Source organism: Pimephales promelas, chromosome 10 (assembly GCF_988280905.1).
Source record: "Pimephales promelas chromosome 10, fPimPro1.hap1.1, whole genome shotgun sequence".
Classification (NCBI taxonomy): domain Eukaryota; kingdom Metazoa; phylum Chordata; class Actinopteri; order Cypriniformes; family Leuciscidae; genus Pimephales; species Pimephales promelas.
In genome coordinates this window covers 17,977,183-17,983,168 of record NC_142778.1, presented here as the reverse complement: position 1 = coordinate 17,983,168, position 5,986 = coordinate 17,977,183, and positions in this window count along the sequence as shown.

The following is a 5,986-nucleotide window of genomic DNA, read 5'->3' as shown; positions in this document are numbered from 1 at the left end:
TCCTCGCTTCCTCACTCCTCAATCCTCACCTCCTCGCGGTCCAATTAGAGGATTGAGATGTCCTTCAACATGGCTGAGCTTGATCGGTTTCCGGGTCATAGTATGGAAGACGGATGAGCAAGGAGACGAGGAGGGATATTGAGAAGCACCAATGGTCTCCATTTTCAGCTCCTCCCCGGCTGCACGCGGCAACTCTTTCCAATCAGTTACATCCCAGTAGCAGCTGATGTCGAACACACCTAGACTGTAAAAAATATGGGCATAGTGTCAGCAATGTCACCCGTAGGTTTCTGAAGAGCTTTTTTGAAGCCTAAAGTGGGCCGAGCCTGCTGTAGCCATCTTGGCAGCGTGTCAGTCTAGTATAGTCTATCTGTTCAGTGAGAGCAATGGTACCGCAGAACGAGTGTAGCCTCTATATCTATAGATGTTTTTAAATCTGAAAATATGGTTCTCCAAAAAGCAACAAAATTGTCAGACATCCATTAATGCATGTTCACAGAGGAAAACAACTGAAAAACAGCGCTGGTTGTTCTCTCGATACTTGACAATGACAGAATCCAATGGCGTTGGCGTAGGTATAGTGCGCTTACTAAATTATATGAAATAATCCTGAACAAAGCACAAACAGGACAGAGATGCCAACTTCAGCGGCTGGAATTATCTGAGGTGAAGTGACGGCTAACAGCATACAAAGGCTAGTTGTGAAATCTGCGGCAATCCAACTGTCGCTCAAATGGCCACGCCCTTAATTATGCAGAACTTTAAGGCTTAATATTATTTAAACGGATGAGTAGTAAAAAAAATCACCCGCCTCAGAGTTGCCATGACATTAGCTATATAGACCAAAAGCAATTTTCGCACCAGGTTGTAAACACATATTTTTCTGCTGTAAAGTTGGGCATTTTAACATGGGGGATATATGGAGTTGACTCCCTTCTGGACCCTGTCTCTAGCGGCCAGTGGATTAATTGCAGTTTAATTCACTTCACAATTCACTGTGTTGGCTGCACAAGAGAGACTGGAAGGTTGCCGGTCGATCCCAAACCAGCTCACAATGATATAAAAAATGACCATTATTAGTACAGTAGTAGTGCGTCCATATATAGGCAATGTCGTCTGTGTTCTGATAAACATTTCAGTGTTCTAATGTTATTCTTTTCATATAATACACTGCACATTTTAGACTGTGTGGGTGAGTTTATGTGAGTAATGTAAACATGACATGTTGATTTGTGTCATGTGTGTTTATGTAACTGTCCCGTGGCTCTTTGATAATGCAGGTCACATAACATCTCTCTACGCTAACGCTATTTCCTGCAGCCAGTGGGCGACACAGTGACAGCTTATCAAACACTTGTATTTATTCTTTAAATATCTTACTTTGAGTTTCCCACCCAGATTATTTTTGCATTTAAAGACGAGCATTTAAGATGAAATGTATCATGGCTATGTCACTTGATATGTGTGTGTGTGTGTGTCATGTTGTGTGTGCACATTGCAGAGATGCCATACATTTACATTACATTTAGCATTTCTGATGTCATACAGTGTCAGAGAGGGTTTGAATGGTGAATGTCTCTCACTTATGAAAATGCCTGGAATGCTGTCAGATCCTCCTCTGGCCCTGTCAGGAAATCTCCACAGGTGCATCTAGGTAGGAATGTGTAGAAACTTTGGCTTTAAATGAAGAGTTCAGATGCAAAAGCCTCTAAATGCCATTTGAAATTTTCTTCTTTAATGATGATTTTTATCAAACTTATATATTTAAGTTCAGTAATTTCACTTAAATAACAATTAATAGGTAATTATCATTGCAATTTAAGTGAAATTACTGAACTTAAATATACAAGTTTGATAAAAATCATCATTAAAGAAGAAAATTTCAAATGGCATTTAGAGGCTTTTGCATCTGAACTCTTCAAATGCAGGCTTAGAGATTTTCATTTACTTCCCTTCTGAGACACGTGACCTGCTTGATTCAGGGACATTTTGACACTCCCAAGTAACCCTGCCAGATCATCATGTTCATATTTGAATTGTAAACGAGAACTTCAAGCAGAAGTGTTTGTGTTTTTCAGTTCTGTAGAGGCAGATTTCCTGAAAATTGTGAGGATGTAAGCATGCTCCAAGCTACAGTAGTATGCAAATGCATGAATGCTTGGTTAACACATGGTAATTTTACGTAGTATGCATAGGGCGCTATTTTAAAGATGTAAGCGCATGGTCTAAAGTGTATGGTGCAATCGGACGGTGCAAATGTGTCCGAATTCACTTTTACTAGTTTAATGACACGAAAATTGGTCGGCGTGCCTGGCGCATGTTCTAAAAGAGTTGTCCCTATTCTCTTAATGAGGAATTAGACCCGTGTTTTGGGTGTAACGTGCAAGAAATTAGTGTAATTAAATGTTACACTAATTTCGCTGTATGCAGAAGAGAACATGCATTTCACGAGTTTTAGTTGCACGTTTAAAATGTTAGATGACATATGTGCAAACTATTGTGAAGTAAATAATTCTTTTGAGCTATGAACCGCGTGTACATGTGACGTCACGAGGGGCGGGGCAATGCGAACCTCCAAACTCCATCTGAGTCCGTTTCGCCCACTGACTGTAAAAAATAGGGTTTCGCCTGATGCCTTTATGTCTGAGTCCGTTTCGTCCGATGCCTTTATGTCTGATGTGTTTTAGTCTGAGGCTGTTTTGTCTGATGCCTTTTAGTCTGAGGCTGTTTTGTCTGATGCCTTTTAGTCTGAGGCTGTTTTGTCTGATGCCTAATTGTACGAGACCTGACGCCTGACATTGTTTTTCCTGGGACCTGAAGCTTTTCAATCTGAGGCACGATGCCGTTTTGTCCAACAAATGAAGCCTTTTAGTCTGAGGCATGATACCTTGTCTTCATGTTTGTGTCGCATGTCTGTCCTTGTTAGCACATGGGTGTTTTGTTATGTTGAGCCATGTGCTTCTGTTATTGTTGATCCCTCCACCTCGTTACCTGATTGCTGTTTGAGTTATTCCACCTGTTCCCTTTTGATTTGTTCCCTATTTAAGTCTCCTCTTGTTTGCTGTCTTGGTCGGATCTTTGTCTTATGTCTCCCCTGTTCCTTTTGATTCTCGATGTGTTTATGGTCAGTTAAGTTTTATGTTTTATGAAGTATGTTTTTCCCCTCGTGGGTTTTTGTTTTTGTGTTTTGTTTTCATTTATTAATAAATATTCCCCTTCTGCTGCACTTGAGTCCTCCCCTTCACTTTTGTTAACCGTGCCGTGACAGTTTGAGGTCTGAGGATGTCCTAAAATGTACACCGTACCCCAGTCTATACTGTGGACTCTTTACGCTTCCTGGTAACCATCATCATCATCACTTCCTGTGGCAGTTGAAGAAGTTTAACTCACAGAAGACCAGTGGCGGTTCTAGGCGGGGGCCTGGGGGGGCCAGTGCCCCTGCGACAACAAGCTTGGACCCCCTTGTGGCCCCCCCTAAATGTGGAGTCAGTGTGAAATATTTTTTTTATTTTGTTATGCATTGAGCGTGACAGTCACTCGTTTCAGTCTTTTGTCACACACTCCCGTCACACATTGTATTTCTCATGCGGAAAAACTAATAATATATTTAATATATGCAATTTCTCTGGCCGCGCCGCTCTCACGTGAGAATCAAGCGCGTCTCGCCTGGAGTTCAGCAGTCGACCCTGCAACGTATCAGCCAATCAAAAAAAGAGAAGTGCTACTTAATAGCCGATCAGAAAAGGGCACTTATCTGGGTATCTGGGTAAAATTTAACGCAATAACCAATGAAAAAAAGCATATCCTGCAATTGTTCATATGATTTTGTTACAACATCTTCCGAAAGTTTCTTCACCCGTCCCACAGATGAAACTAATCACTCGAGCTCCGAACATCACTTAGAGCACGGAGTAAGCCTGTTTTAATGTTACAACAAATTCGCAACTTGTTTGACAAAAACAATGACAACTTGACTGATGTTAGAGAACGTTTCAGTTAATTATCACTCTGTAACTTTGGGGCTGTTTACACCTGGCCACTTCATGCGTTTTCTCAGATCGGACAGCTATCTGATTTATCAAAACGATTCCATTTACACCTGGTCACATAAATGTGTTTTTGCAAAACGGATATAAATCCGATCTTCAATTCCCGCGCTATATTCGGATTTAATGAAGTGCACGTCACCGAAAGCAACAGATATGAGCTGGATTTTATTGATCATCGGTTAATTTAAAAATCAGCAAAGACGGTGATAAGAGAGAGCGGCAACAGAACTGGTAAGATCATTTCGTTTCTTTACTTTTAATGAAGATGGTAGTGTTAAGCGTCTGCGACTTACTTTCACTTTGATTTAGATTGCGGTGCGTTGGTTTGATAGGCGTTCAGTGATGCGCTTGAGCGTGTCGCAGTAGTGTCGTCATCTGACTAAAATGACATGACATATCCACAAGTTTCCGAGGGGCGCTCCTGTAAAAAATAAAGTGGGTGAAACTTCCGGTGAGGCGGTGGTATTTTGTGTGTTAGTTAGCGAAGATGCTAGCTGTTTTTCGGAGAATTATTTTACTATTTAAAGACGCAAATCTTTATGAGAGATGTCGTTACGGAGCTCAGGGACAACATGTGCTGTTCGCGGTTGTATGTATAACCGGACTAAACTAGTTCAGTGGCTTAAACGTGATTGTTTTGAACATAAGCTGAAAACAAGTGATCCTGCCAGAGCCCGTCTCTGATCCTGCCAACGACTGTAACGTTAGTTTCCATCACCTCCCAAAAGACGACGAATCTTCCTGTGTACATTTTTTTTAATTCTTTATATTTTATAAACTCTATCAGCATGTGATTGGCTGTTCGCTACTGATGTTACACCTAAACTCAGGATCAAAGCCTGTGTTGACAGAATACCAAATGTGCCAGTAATGTATTCAAGCGGCACATTCATTTATAATTTTGAATAAACTCCAAAGCACAATGACTAAGTGTGTATTTTTTGATTGAATACTTTGATGAGTATTGATAATTAATAATGTTATTATAATACTCCCAATCAACGACTGCGGAGGGTAAAGGTACTGTTATTTCACCCTTTTTAATTTCGTTGAGGTTGTGTTCCCACATCGTTAGCTTTTTTGAATCGCTATAACTTGAATGACTGTCAACTGTTGAATGAACGAGTGTTAAGCATGTCAAGTCGCGCTTTGTTTACTTCCAACCGGAAGTCGCGCCCACTTTTGACGCAAGGCCTCATGGGGCGTAGGAAACTTGTGGATAGCCTAGCCTGTAACACGCTCTCATGCGTTTATTTTTTTTAGCATTTTTGGGAGTAGTAACATTTACATATGTGGTTTCAAGAACCAGATGCATTTACACTTGTCCAGTTTCGTCTGGATTGGAATGCGGCCCAGACCACCTCCTGAAGTGGTTTGGGCGATCGGATTCAAATCCGTCTCGAATGCATTTCGGGGGGCATTTACACCTGGTCTTTTCACGATCGCATAGCTATCCGATCACAGAAAACGCATAAAGTGGCCAGGTGTAAACGGCCCCTTAGAAAACAGTTTTACAGCCTGACAACACCTGCTCAGAACAAGCAGTCTAGGCCTAGTCATATTTTCCTTATTACACCATGACTGACATTGTCACATTATAAACATCTCTCTCTCCAAATAGGATTAATAATTTTATTAGCATTAGATAAATTAAAGTGTATTGCATAGTCGATTTTATAGGTCACTTTTAAAATCATGTCATATTTTATAATTATATCCTGGCAAAGGATGCATTAATTATTGCTTCTGTCTTTCAAAGATGTCAGGAAAAAAACAATTATGAAAAAGCTCATTAACCCTGAGAGGAAGCCCCCTACAAAGGCCAGTTTAGAGGATAATTTTCTGATCTTTTTGCAAGAAACAAAAACAAACAAAAAAATCGTAGATTAGAGTTAATGTGACTGATGCTGAATATATATACTGTATATATATTCAAA